At 38.1% G+C, this 15,380-nt stretch overlaps 1 protein-coding gene and 1 long non-coding RNA gene across 2 annotated transcripts in view; one reads left to right on the forward strand and one right to left on the reverse strand.

Annotated features, from left to right (window-relative positions):
• Nucleotides 1-15,380, reverse strand: part of BCKDHB (branched chain keto acid dehydrogenase E1 subunit beta) — a 277,214-nt gene that overhangs the window by 11,817 nt on the left and 250,017 nt on the right. The gene's annotated exons all lie outside the window — the stretch shown is intronic.
• LOC149126579 (uncharacterized) overlaps nt 1-15,380 on the forward strand; it is a 53,190-nt gene that overhangs the window by 663 nt on the left and 37,147 nt on the right. The window lies entirely within an intron of this gene.

Raw genomic sequence — 15,380 nt, forward strand, 5'->3', positions numbered from 1 at the left:
CTGATGGAAACTTTGTTCAGAGAATTTCTATTAGGATTTGTCACTGTCTCAATTTTGCAACCTGTTTTTAACTTTCAAGACTAATTACAAACCGAAACTACCAGAAGGGAGATTTCTGACACCATCTTTTCAAAAAACTTGAAAACCTGGATTTCCAAAAGAAAATGATAGCTAAAATATTTGCTACTTTATAGATTATATTATTTTGATAAAATGCTAAGTTTTTAAAACTGTTTTTCCCTCTCTTTAATGACAGTATTAGTTTATGTCTAAAAGAGTGCCAAAATTATTTGCTAAATGTAAAAAAAAAAGGCAATATTGGGGGGAGGGGACAGAAATCTGTTTTATTTTACCTACATAATGGCAAAACACATGTGCCAAAGTTTTTACTGAAATTAAATATACTTTTTAAAAGTTACTCTGGGTGCCATAGAAACACAACCTTTAAAGTTCCATTTTGCTGAATGAATAAATCAGACTAAGTGATTTTTCAGCAGTTTAATTCTAGTCACTAATTTACTACAATTTTATTAATAAAGCACACCAGAAGTAAATGTTATATGCTATCTATCAATTATTAGGAGAGTGTAGTAAAAAACGTTAATTGAATGTTGCTGGAAAATTTATCTTTACATGCCCAAAGTTTAACCATTCAACAAATTAGCAAAGGAAACAAATTTCTGACAGGAATATTTGACCTGAATAAGAAAAGACTTATACATGCTCTCATTTTTCATATGCAGTTGGCTTTTGCTAATATGAAGAATTTAACGTATTCATTAGAACAAGCCTATCATCTATAATTATTGTTTGTATTCAATTACAATAAAATGCAGAATACAAAATATATTTTTCCTCTGTACTATATTTACAAATTTACATGTGTGTTTTTAAACCTGGTTAAGATTGCTTACAAACATGCTTTTCAGGTTGCATGTTTATGAATTTGCATACAGACATTTTTATGCTAGAATTTCAAGAACTGGGACATTTAAGGGAAAAATACACACGTTTCCATTTTTAGTCCTATAATTGGGAAAATGGTGTGCTAGTACAATGAACTCAATTCTGCACATAGTTTTTGCAAATTCTATATTACTTGCTTAAGGCCGATAAATGTCTAATAAACCTGATAAAAACCACAGATCCACTAATGAAGGGGTGGTTAATGACTGGATCTGGTTCTGGATACTTTTAATGTTAAGTGTAAAAATATAAATTAGATATGCCCAAAGTTATTGTTTAATAATAAACTTAGATAAACTAAATTTATACTTCATATAAAAGGGTAGTATTCACATATTTTGTTTAGATGACCAGAGCATTTACTTAATATTTTTACCTACTTAATTGGAGGGTGAATTATAGAAATTCAATCAGGCCCCGTAAGTAGGAATCAGAGCTAAGACTCATAGCACTGAATGTTTCACAGAGATCACAGGAGTTGACAGAGTTGTCAGGTACCAAAGATAACAATTATGTAAGCACCCAGGGACACACACACACACACACACACACACACAAAACCTTGTGTGTAATCAACACATCCTGGTGAGTAGCTTGGGAAACAACATGGAGCTGCAGAAGAACAAACGCAGCTGCCCATAGTAAGCGTAAGTTCAAAAAAAAAAAAAAAAAAAAAGGAATATGCATACTGAGAACAAAAGATGTATAGAACCCAGACATACAGTACCCAAATCCAATAGCACCAATAAAATATTCTAGTTTAAAAATAGATCAGCATATCTACTGTATTTATACAATTCACTGAATACTTGCAACGACTCAATGTGGTGGCAGGAAGTGAGAAATGGAGGCTAGGAGAAGGTGAGGTGACCAGGACACCACAGGTGCACTAACTTTGTTGGTGTTGGCACCAGCTGTCTAGTTAATCTTCAGGGCACTGCAAAAGACTGCACACTTAACCGCGCTTTAGAAAATCTTGCTTGGGTGGAAGGTAAACTCTGTATGTTAGCACTACATAGTACCTGCGAAAGAGAAACCGGTAGAACGACCTGCTTGCTTATGTCAAGTCTAATCAGCATTTTTTAACTTTTATGAAAAGTGCAGCAGTTTAGTGCCTTTGTGTGTTTGTGGAAGGATGTGTGTGTATTTGTGTGTGTGTCAGTCATTGGTGAACAGATGTTTAATTAGAATTACAGTAGGTTAAGTTTGTATTTATAAGTTTTGGGTTTTTTTTTCTTTTTCTTTTGTTTAAGATACTTGCTGGGAAGATGTGCAAATGAGAGGGGTGGGCATGACTGAAACTTGTTTTTAGTCCAATTCCCAGCAGCTTGCTTGGGCACTGAGCAAGAGCAACCACCACCTGACTTCAAAGCTGATGTTGAATCCTCAGCTTAGGGTGGGCTGTTAGGTTCGAAGTTTTTTCCATCGTAAGAGTAAAAACATCATTAAAATGCTTCATTAAGAAATTAAACTTGCTCCCTCTCATTTATTTCCTTATCTAAGATACAATGTAGATGAGCACAGGTAACTATGTAATTTGATTAAAATGTGGTAGCCTTTTGAATAGATGAGAAAAATATTTTAAATAAACAGAATTTAAACATCATATTTAATCCTCTCCTCTCAATAGATATTCTATGAGCTATTCTCCGCAGTTAACTCACGACAGTAATAGTGAACCACATTTCTGGAGTATTTAAAGGAGTAGCTTTTGAGAATTAAATCCAGTTCCTTTTTGGGGACTGAAACAGCAGACAACAAAGCAAACCCCTGCTATTAGATTAACCTTAAATTAAAATGTAAACACCAATGTGGCTCAGGGTCTTACCATCTCAGATTGCACTGGCCGGCTTCAATTAGCGGTTACTGGCACGGCCCCCACAGCCGCACCAGGGGTGTTTATTAAAGAGCTGTGGGCTCTCATTAGATGTTGGGGGCTGGCTGCACACACAGAAGTGCCATCAGGTGGCCACGGCGGTACGCAGACAGATCAGTCCCCAAGCATGGACACAGATACGTTCCAGTTGTCAGGAATAAGCACTTCAATCGTTCCCCAGGAAAAAAATCACTTTTCAAAGATCAACTTAAAATATTACGTATGCATATAATCTATCCGGGTTTATGATTCGATGCATTAAAATTTCATCATTTTCAATTCCCAGTCGCCCCAAATGAGCACATTTATATTTGACATAACAAATCACCAACCCACAAGGATTTTCCTTCAGTTTCCTCAAATGCTAATTGTGTAGCAGGTCTAATTAAGTTCACATGATTCACTACAGCAGTAGGTACTTCAGTTACTTCAGGACCTGCCAAAAAGAGATCTGAAGTATCTATTCTCCCTCCAAAACAATCATGCTGTGCGCCAAACTGATAACCGTTAAACACAGCTGCAGAGCAAATGTGCGGTCTTCGGCCTGTAAACACAGTGTTCGCACATCAATCTGTGCCACGAGAAATTTCACATTCGAAGTGACCGACTGCAGGTTTCTGTTACTGTTACAGGAGTATCACATGTGAGCACTAATTCATCTCTTTCACCCAGCCCAGCTTCAGCCTAGTTTTTTCAAACCATGAGTGCTCCCTCCACGTAAGACCAGTCACTGAAGCTCTGAAAACCCCAACTCTGGATAAATGCAATAAACGAGCATCTTGTTCAATTGGTTTGTCTCTAGGCTCAATAGAGTGTGGATTATTTTGTATGGCTGAGGACATGCCTACGGAATAACAAACATGCAATATATATTTGTTATCCTTCCTCAAGAAAAGTCATACTGTCCTTATCAGAAATGCATTTCTCTTCTTCACACTCAGCTAAAAAGTGTAACACAAACCTATGGACAAGTCTGAGCTACAGAAATTAAGCTATTTTTATTTCAGTAACTCAAGTTATTTCCGTGGAAGGAAATCCTTTTCAGAGGGGCTCTCCAAACCGGGTGGGTTGCCGGATGCTCAAGGCCGTGACCACATTCCCTCCAGAGGCCATTAGATCACTATGGCAACTACCTTTCTCCTATCAATCAGCAAGAGCTACAAACACTAATATTCTGAAAAAAAATGTTTTCCTTTTCCACGGCAATAACAATGTGACCTAGTTTCAAGGTTGAAATACACCTCTTTGTGTGCAAAACAAACAATATCTTTGCTGACTGGATTATTTCACTAGAATTCCGCGTTTTAACTGCATGCAAAAACAGTGAAATCAGCAATTGTACTCTGGTTTAAAAAGAAGGTGGAATCTGTGACATAAATAATCTAAGGATGTTACAGCTGGAGTGGGTTAGGCGTATAGATCCAGACAGAAGAAAAATAGGTCTTTGGAAAGGAAGTGACATGTCAGAAACAAAACTAGCAACAAGAAGACTACATATGCTTCCATATAGGTCTTGGCGTTTCTTAAAAGAAACAGACATGTCAATAATTAAATTTTATATCTGTAGTTGTTTCTAGGTATCTAATTATTACTGCACAAGGTAAAAATAATTGATATTTTCTAAATGAAATACATCCCCTTCCTATTTAGGGATGTAAGTATTTCCAGTTTGTCTTCAGTGGCTCAAATATCAATACCTAAATCTCTAAGGGTGTCTCCTTTTGCAGTGCAAAACGAACATTGCCAAGTACTACATACACAGCTTTACACAGTCCATTGTAGTAGAGGTACATCTGACTCAAAGGTAGCATCAGTAAATTTATTTTCTGGATATAGTAAGCAATGTAGAGATTAAACAAACAATTCCAGTATATACTGTATTTAAATTGTTTCACCCTGGAGCATTCATGAGCATAGTCACTGATGAGACAAAATAAATAAATAAGTTAATTAGCAAGACAGGAAGTGGGGAGTAGAGGTTTTTTTTTTTCTTTAGCAATTCCTGACCACCCACTTAGTTTACTCACCTGCCCGATGCCACTCTGTTGCCACTGATGCCACTCTGTTGCCACTGTGATCCTGTCCCTCCCCTTGTTAAAAGATTTTCCCAGTTCCCCCAGGCTTATTCTTATTTATCCCTATTTCCCTTCAAAGTCCAGGACAGACATATGCATGTCTACCTGCATTCCAAAACCTTTTTTATAACCCCATCTATGCACTCTCTTCTTGACTCCTTTTTTTTTCCTATACCCTGCCACTTTCCATAGCTCACCTTTCAAATTCAGCTCAAATGGCTCTCTAAAGAAAGCCTTCAGGAACCAGTGTTGATTTTTTTTTAAGGTGATCACACTGTTATCAACAATTTGAAACCAAATATTTGAGTTCCCACTACATCCCTTTCCTTCATAGAGTTTTATGTTGTAGAGGGGGAAACGTATTTGGGAAGTGCCAGAGACAGAAGTAAGTAGGGGATCTGTGATGGAAAACACAGGGAGCCCTGAGTTGTATATGGTGCTCAGCTAAGGGATTTCTAGGGAGGTATCATTTGGGCAGGCTGAGGAAACAGTTCTGCAACACACTGGGAGGTGTATTTCTGCCAGGTCACACAACAAGTGCAAAGGCACAGTGGGGGTGTGGGGAGCCTGGTGATAAGCAGTGATACTGAACCTGCAGAATGCAGCCAGGGAGGCGGGGATCACTCACAGGGAAGGAGGATGGTGAAGCCACAGGAAGAAGGGAGGCAACCAGATAGCCAAGGGACCAGCCTTGGCAGGAAGACACTGACAGGTGGTTTTGATATTTTATAAGGGGACTTCACAAAATTCATGGTCAATTTTTATAATGAAAAAAAAAAACTATGCATGAATTTCAACTTAAGTTACCATCAAAATAAACTTACCTTTTAATTGCATTTCTGCATGAAATTTTTCAAGTATCCTCCTGTATCTACAGAATATACACAGGAGGAACTATGTGGCATTATGTGATTCTTATCACAATAGACTTGCTGATAATCTGAGTGAGACACATTATGGTGATGAGGGTACTAAGTCAAAGTACACAATCAATAAAGGCAGATCATATCTTTGTGTAATTTGAGAAAAATTACTTCATTCACTTAAAAAAAAAATAAAAGGATCAACACAAAAACACCCACTTCCAAGAAAGTTGGAAAATAAAAATAGGGGATTTTAGAACTGAAAGGAATTTGCTATAGTTTGTGTCTAACCGGAATCCCTTCTTGGCTAGTGTTCAAACATCTTTTCTCTTCTAGTAAGGTAATATATTTAGTACTGTAGCCACTGTCTTAACGATAATATCAACTTCCCATTTACTCACACTACTGGCTTCCTTTCCCTGTTTCTTATCTCTTTTAGCATTTTTTAAGATGATTATGTGTTGTAAAGAAAAAGGCTGAAATTGAGTAACCTAGCAACATGTGTAAATATCAAGTTTGTATAGATGTTGTCTATTGCTCTATTGGCAAGGAGTGGGAATCCACTGCAGACAAAAGCAGATTGCCATAATCTTCATCCAGGGTCAGTAGAGGAAAGCTTCCTCCCTCATTGCCATCCATTCTGCCTTTTCAGTCACCAAGGCTGATTACAGCACAGCAAATTCTAGGCTGGCCCCATGATTATTTTGCTACCTAGTAACTTTAGGTGTCTTTGAGGTTGTCTAACTATGAAGGCAAACTATGACAAGGAAATTTTCCATGTACTCAATTACATAAAGTACAGAAGAGCATATTTGTTCTTCCTTAGCTTTTACTTTAATTTCAATCTATAATGTTTCTCATTGTTTGGAAATTCTATTATTTGGTCTCTAGGTAAACATTAGTTTCTTAGAAAGTTTATGCGAGTTCCACTTACCTTTTTACATTGTAAAAAAATTCTCTCTGTGAAAAAGTAAAGAATGATAAATCTTAATTTCTTTGGGTTTGGGGCTAATACTGTTCTGGGAAGGAGAAGACTGGAGATTCAGCCTGAATCTGCCATCAGGTAGGTAAGTGCCAAGAGAGTACAGCTCTTTTCCACTCCATCATCTATAGTGCCAGTGTACACGGATCAGCACAATGAGAAAGGAAATCAAACTCCAGTAGTTGAAAGAATGAATATTCTTCAGGAATCTCTTTGAAAAAAGTTATTCTAGCACACAATGTCTGGCACACAGCAAACATTCAGAAAATGAAGGTTTACCTGAAAAATTTCAGTTTTCATATCCCTGTACCTCTCTGGAGCAAGAAGATGGAAAGGGCCTAAGAGTCTTTAACCCTTCAGTACTGATAATAGAAGCCAACATATTTTTAATAAAAAATGAAACAAAACAAAACAATAAAAGCTCAGCCCTGAATTCCTGACAAAGCTCAGACTCAGAAGGCTGTCAGATGACTGACCATTTTAATGCTAAAATGCCCCAAAATGAAAATGAAAAATGGATGGCCACAGAGCTGAAATTTAATAATAATGAGATCCCAAAGCTCACAAAAGCTGGCCATACTGGTGAAATTAATCTTGCCACCATGAGCAAAGGAGTTGGGAAAAGGCCTCTCCAAATGGAAGTATCTAAACTGCTTACATAGGAAGTGGCCAGAGGATGGGGAAAACACTGTGTCCTTTGTAATGAAAGCCCAAGAGCTTGCACAAAAATTTCTTCTTTACTCAAATGTAAAAGATAATCTGATGGGGTTAAAAGGAAGAAATCATCTCCCTAGGGGGAAATCTGAGCTTCTAGGATAAGGTAAGCTTTTGCAGATTTTAGTAAAAATAGGCACAGATTGACTAGAAGCTATATTTGCGAACTACCTATCTGGCAAAAGTTTTATGTTATATTGCATTCATAAGCCACTCAAAACTCAACAGAAAGAGACAGAAAGTGTGTGTGTGTGTGTGTGTGTGTGTGTCAGAGAGAGAGAGAGAGAGAGAGAGAAAGGAAGAAAGAAAATGGGCAAGTCGAAACCATAATAGCAGTGTCTATGTATTAAAACAGAGATAGTGACAACACCAAAGACTGGTGAAGCTGTGGAAAAATTGATCTTGCATACATTGGTAATGGGAATGTAACTGTATTTTTCACTCTAGCAAATAGTTTGACACCTTATAAAACTAAATATACACTTATCATTTGACCCAGCACTCTGGCGAACCTCAGAGGAATAAAACTTATACCCATACAAAAACATGCATACAAATATTCTCAACAGCTTTTTGTAATAGCAAACATTTCAAAAACAACTCAAATGTCCTTTGATGAGTGAGTGGGTAAAAAACCATGATATATCCACACCATTATAAGAACAAGGAATGGCCTATTGATACACCCATCTAGGGTAGAGTTCAAGGGCATTTTGCTTAATAGAAAATGTTAGTCTCAAAAAGTAACCTGCTCTATGATTCCATTAACATAAGTATTCTTGAAATGAAAAAACTATAGAGATGGATGAAAGATGGGTAAAAGATTAGTAGTTACTGGGGACTGGGTATTGGAGCTTGGGTGTGTGAGGCACAAATATAAAAATGTAGTCTGAGAGAAGTCCCTGTTATGGTGCTGTTCTGCTTCTGCCCTGTGGTAGGAGCTATTCCAGTCTCTACACAGAATAAAATTGCATAGAACGACACACACACACACACACACACACACAAATATAGGTTAAACAATGGTGAAAACAAAATCTGTAGTCTAGATAACACAATTGTACTAATGCCAGTACTAATGCCATGTTTTGATAGTGTGCTACAGTTACAGAGGCATTGAGGGAAACTGGGTAACAAATACACAGAACTTAAGAATTAATTTTGCGCATTTTTGAGTGCCTACAATTATTTCAAATTTTTACATTTTTATTTCAAGTTTTTATTGTGTGTTTGTTACGGCAAGGGTTAAAATGAATACTTTTTTAATCTGCATCTTTCCATAACAAAGGAAAGAGGAGATAGAAAGCCTAGGAGGGCCAAGGCTCTCTCAGAGTCTATCATTAAGCATCTGTGGGATTCTGGGCAAGTTCTTTCATGTTCTAGTTCAGCATTTGTGAAAATGGTAGCCCTGTCCCACGGTTTCTAAAAATTGGATGTGTTAATTTTAGTGAAATTCGGTCCAGTGTTTGTTTGGCACATAGTAGATACTGAAAAACATGGCAATTCCCTGTTTGTTTAGCCTATGCTACACTACAATGAAACTACAGATGTATAAACAGGAAGTCATAGATCTACCACAAAGGTTTGAAGAACCAAATCTGAGGCATGGTTCAAACTTGATCACTACCGAGCAGAGCCCAAAGAATACAGGACTTTTTGCCTCATTGACACAATAGCCTCAGCAACCTTACAGCAGAAACTCTTTCCTGCCAAACTTACTCCCCAATTTTCCAAAATAACCTATTACTTTAGGGTAGTTTCAAATTTACAAACTATGATAATAGCACACAGATTTCTCATATATCCCACACCCAGTTTCTACCATTATTAATGTCTGTTAGCATAATCCATTTGTCACAATTAATGAACCAATATTGATATGTTGTGAACTAAAGTCCAATCTTTATTCCAATTTCCTTAGCTTTTCCCAAATGTCCTTTTTCCACTCCAGGATCTCATCCAGGATCCACATTACACTCAGTCCTGCCTGGAGTACCCTTGGCCATGACACTTCTCAGACTCCTTGTTTTTGATGACCTTGACAGTTTTGAGGAATACTGATCATGTGTTCCACAGAATGTCCCTTGACTGAGATTTGCTTTATGTTTCTCTCATGACTGGACTGGGGATATGAGGTTTTTGCTCAAGTATTTTTAATCTTAAACTTTAATCCAAAACTGTACAGATGTGATTAAACTCTATTTAAACTTCCAGAAACTAGCAAGTGGTTTTCTGCTTGCTGTGCTGTTGAGAAACTGCTTTGGGATATCAAATAAATTCCTCAGAACACAATCACAGAAATCAAATGGATCAATACTAAAACGTGTCAATTGTAAACAGTCCCAAAATCAATAGCTATGACCTTTATCTTACAGCTTTAGCTCTCTTATTGAATATCTTTTATTAAAATCACCAACTGCGTTTGCAGGAGCCTTTGACAGTCCTTTAAAACTCTGAGTGGCATTTCTTCCACTTTCTAGACAAAGAGTCTTTAGGCTCTTAAAACTGAGTCACTCAACTGACTGAACACCAAAAAGGAAACCTCCTGAAGTGAAATGGACACTATGAGAAATGGTGACTTGATCAGCATAGCCCTGACTGTTAATGGACAACTTAATACATTATCCCTCTTAGTATTTTTTTGTCTGTTCTACTTAATATGACTGGTTTAATTCTGTAATTATCACACAGTTATTCTTAAGTGTTGAAAATTAACTGAAATGTGATCCCTGTTAAACATAAGAGTGGGAATAAAAGAGGGAAGAGATGTATAATTTGGGGCATGCTCGGGCTAACTTGCCCCAATTGGTAGAGTTGGAAACATACCAGGGGATTCCAATTCAATCCCATCAAGGTGGCATGTGCCAATGCCACCTCACTATTCCAAGTGATCAATTTCAGTTCACAATTGATCATAATGAAAGGACTAAGAGTCAAAGGGAGCACATAAACAAGTCTAGTACCTGCTAACACTAACCGATAGAATAAATAAAGGGGAGAGTGATCCAACATGGGAAGTGAGATACTCAGCAGACTCATAGAATGGCAGATGTCCTAAATAGCACTCTGGCCTCAGAATCAGCCCTAAAGGCACTCGGATCTGGCTGAAAAGCCCATGAGAGTATTTCAGGCATGGAAAGCCAAGACACTCTGGCAAAAAGATCTCTGTGAGTGAGATCCCAGTGGAAAGAACAGGTCTTCAAAGAGGGAGGTGCCTTTCTCTGAAGGGAGGAGAGAACCTCCACTTTGACTATGACCTTGTCTAAACAAGATAAGAGTCGGAGAACTCAAGGGGCTTCCATAGCCTTGGAAACTCATGACTGGTGCATAGGGAGATTATTGATGCCATAAACAGGAGTGTCAATTTGTAAAGTCAACAACAGGAGTCACTGTGCACTTACTCCTCATGTAGGATCTCTGTCCTTAATGTGCTGTACATTGAGGCTTAATGCTATAACAAGTACTCAAACAGTATATTTCACTTTGTGTTTCTATGGGGGTGCAAACGATTGAAATCTTTACTTAATGTACACTAAACTGATCTTCTGTAAAAAAAAAAAAGAAGAAGAAGAAGAAGAAATTATCAATTCCCAACTTGACTCTCACTGGGATTAAACATGACAAGAGGTCTGATCTGATTTCATCATCATTTAAAAAAAAATCATCTATTATTTTTCACTTTATGTTTCTGTGTGGGAGCAAACTGTTGAAATCCTTACTTAAGGTATACTAAGCTGATCTTCTGTATATTAAGATAATTGAAAATGAATCTTGATGTGAATGGAAGGGGAGAGGGAGTGGGAAAGGGGAGGGTTGTGGGTGGGAGGGACGGTATGGGGGGGGGGAAGCCATTGTAACCCATGAGTCGTACTTTGGAAATTTATATTCATTAAATAAAAGATAAAAAAAAATGAAAAAAAAAAAACTGAGTCACTAAGGCGCCACATTATATATATATATATATATATATATAAATTTTTTATATATCTATAAAAAAGTAACCAGGAAAAGGCCAGCAACATGGCTGTCAAGTAATCTCCAGAAATGCAGTGATAAGGTGCTAGATTCTGTCACAACAGCAACTTGGTATAATAAGTTTTCCCGGAAGGATCAATAAAGCATGATATAGATTGGTACATGTTCAGTGTTTAACTGAACAAATCACAGCTGAGATAGTAAATCATAATTTGATATTCATCACAGTATATTCTAAAATATCAGATTATTTTTCCTTGAAATACTTAGTGCTCACAGAAATATCAGCATTTGTATTTTCTGCATGCTAGTCAAAACTGTCCTGCAAAAGAGGCATCAATGATACGCGTATGTAAAATTGACTGCACAGAATCATTATCACTTCTAGGTATGCAGTGGGCCCTTCTGACTGCCTACCCTGCATTCGATCCCACCTTCCCTTGTATACTGAGGGAAGCTGAAATTTCCTCTGATTCAAGGGTAGACCAGCATGAACTTGGGAAATTGGCATATGCCACATCCCTGGCCTCAGTCCCTGGCTGAGGAAAGATGACCATGAGTTAAGAATGGTGAATTTTCAACTTTTCCTTAGAATTACTGGAGCCATTTGGCCAACATGAGGGATCAAGCATCTGATACCCAACCCCTCCCACCTGCTTTAAGAAAGAAAAGGGCAAGGTGACCACTGGCAGGAAAAGGAAAGTGGTAGGATGAGGAAGAATCAGGAGAGAGGCAAGAAGGGAGGTCAGTGCAGAAGGGAAAGGGGCATCAAAATTAACTTCAAACTTTTACAAACTGCAGGTTCATGTCAACTCTACACTGCTGATATAGTGCCCTAAGGGAGTGGCTGCAACTCACTGTTCCATATGCGAACATGTGTGGGGTAGTATGTTCTCACTGATGTATGTTATAATTCCTGCTGGTTTCTTGAGTCACAGCCCCATCTCTCTTACTCCTTTCACCACCAAAACTTATCAGAATGGTAGTCTACATCTCCTCTCTTCGTTTCCTCCCTTCTCACTTATTCCTGCAATGTTTGCATTCAATTGTGCCTCACCCATACTCTCCTAGAGTAGCTCTCACACTTGGCTGCACACTGAAATAGCCTGAACAGCCTTGATTACGGATGCCTGGGTCTCACCTGCAGATCTAATTTAATTATTATAGAGTACGATCAGGCATCAGGATTTTTTTAAACTGCAGGAAATTCTATCATAGAACTAAGAACTAAAGCACCACCAAACAGCTGTTACATATGACCTCTGAATCACTAAAGTCAAATAAATTTTTCTCAGCTGAAATGGAAGGAGGGAAGGAGAGTCATGGTGTAGAAAAAAATTTCTTTTTTTTTTTTTTTTTTGACAGGCATAGTTAGTGAGAGAGACAGAGAGAAAGGTCTTCCTTTCATTGGTTCACCCCCCAAATGGCTGCCACGGCCAGCGTGCTGCGCCGATCCAAAACCAGGAGCCAGGTGCTTTCTCCTGGTCTCCCATGTGGGTGCAGGGCCCAAGCACTTGGGCCATCCTCCACAGCCTTCCTGGTCCACAGCAGAGAGCTGGACTGAAAGAGGAGCAACCGGGACAGAACCGTTGCCCCAACGGGACTAGAACCCGGGGTGCCGGCGCCGCAGGCTGTGGATTAGCCTAGTGAGCCGCGTCTAATAATCCCATAATGCTGGAAAAAAAGGAATGCAAAATCAGTGGGTAGACAAGAGCTCCAAGCATTCAAAAGTAAGCAAAAGTGTGAAGATTTTAAGAGAAATAAACATTGTATTGGATATGAAAGTATATGTTAGGGAAATACTGAAGAGGACAGAGGAGAAATCACTGAATGTCTGCACAAATATACAAATTCTCCTTACTAAGGTACAATTTTCATTGGCAGAGAGACTAGAATGTAAACCCACTTACTTGGATTACAAAAAAGCTCTCTAAGGGGTCTCAGGGTCTTAAAATTCATGTATGCATTAAAAGAAAATCTTAGCTAACTGCATGTATCACTTTTCTGTGCAGTTTCAGAAGCAAAAGTGATAATTCAAAAAAAAGTCAATCTGTATTATGGGTTCACAAGCAACATGATACTTCAGAAGACATTACTAGCAGAAAGCAAATTAAGAAACTGGATTTCTGGGGTCTGTGTTGTGGCACAGCAGGCTAAGCCACCACTGGCATCCCATATGAGTGCCATTTGAGTCCACGCTGCTCCACATCCCATCCAGCTCCCCGCTAATGCTCCTGGAAAAGCAGCGGAAGATGGCCCAAGTGCTTGCCCTGGCCATTGCAGCCATTTGGAGATTGAACCAGTGGATGGAAGATTTCTCTCTTTTGTCTTTATCCTTTTTTAAAATTCAGCCTGTCAAATAAGCTAAATCTTGGAAGAAAGGGAGGAAGGGAGGGAGGGAGGGAGGAAGGAAGGATTTCTGTGTCAAAGTAACACTAATACTATTGCCAGAGAGAGACTGCTAATGCCTACTGAGCACATATGAAGTGCTGGTATTAAGCATGTAACACCCACCAGTAGTAACATCTCATGAATCATCATGAGCTTGATGAGAAGGAAGAATCTTCATTCTCTCTATTTTAAAGATAAGGAAATTGAGGTTTAGAGCAGCAAGTGAACAGTTCAAGATCTGCAACTGCATTTTGCAGAAAAGTGTTTGAAATCAACTCTGTCCAAATCCACAGCCTTAGTTTTTAACTGTTTTACTCCATTTTATAAATTTTGATTCACCAAATTAATTAAACAAATAAAAAACAGCTATAGACATGCTAGTGTATATTCTAAAAAAAATTAGGTAAATTAACAGAGAACAATTTGGGCAATTACAAGCCAGGAAGAACCTAAGTTAAAAGCCAGTTTATGCTAAATGTAAAATCCAGAGCCAGTCATTCTGGGTTCTCCATAAATGTTTATTGGTGATGATGGAGGAATAATAATATTATACTATACTTGATGCATGCTATTTTTGAAGCTTTAAAGTTCTCCCTTTGTGAATATATTTTCCTATAACTCTGCTTTTCATTTACACACAACCATAAGTCACTACTCCAAAGTCTCTCCTAATGAATGATAGCTGAGCAAATCCCAATTTCCAACAAAGGCACTTCAGTTTAGAAAGCACACATCATGGGCTGGCTTCCATCAACTTGAAAATGATACCTTATATAAATAAAGGAGAAACAATAGCATGATTTGACATAAGTCTTCACCTTCTACTAAATAATGCACATATGAAGGATCTTGCAAAAACTCACAGGACACAAGCATTTGATATAGTGGTTAAGCCGTCACTTTGGGATACCTGCATTCCATATTAGAGTGCTCCAGTTAGTCTCAGCTCTGCTCCTGGTTCAAATTCCCCAAGCCTCGGGAGGCAGCAGTGATGGCTCAAGTTGCAACGTCCCTAACACCCACGTGGGAGATCCAGCTTGAGCTCCCGGCTCCTGGCTTTGGCCTGACCTTGCAGGCCCTGGCTCTTGTGGGCTTTTGGGGAATGAACCCAGAAGACAATTGGAGATTCTGTTTCTCTCTCATTTTCAAATAAATCAAATTAATTTTACAAAATTTTCAGTTTGTAAAAAATGCATATTATGAAAGAATTACGCAAGGATCTCAAAAATTTTTATTCAAAAATAAACTTACCTTTTAAAACAATTTTCCATGAATGTTTTGAAGTACCCTCATATATGTGCTCTATATAGTGAGGACCCAGATAGGAATATCTCCCCTGTTAAATGACTGCTCTAGACGGATGTACTGCATCCTATTCATCACTGCTCTCCTGCTGGGCACTTGTAGTAGATTCCAGGAAAATATCTACTGATCCTATTTAGTGATTGATATTAACCAAAATATTACAATACACATATATAGTGAGAAAACACATTTGATTTCATGATGATATTTTCCTTATTGGAAATTGCAGATGT

Source organism: Oryctolagus cuniculus, chromosome 5 (genome assembly GCF_051225735.1).
Source record: "Oryctolagus cuniculus isolate XC-2025 breed Fujian yellow rabbit chromosome 5, ASM5122573v1, whole genome shotgun sequence".
NCBI lineage: Eukaryota > Metazoa > Chordata > Mammalia > Lagomorpha > Leporidae > Oryctolagus > Oryctolagus cuniculus.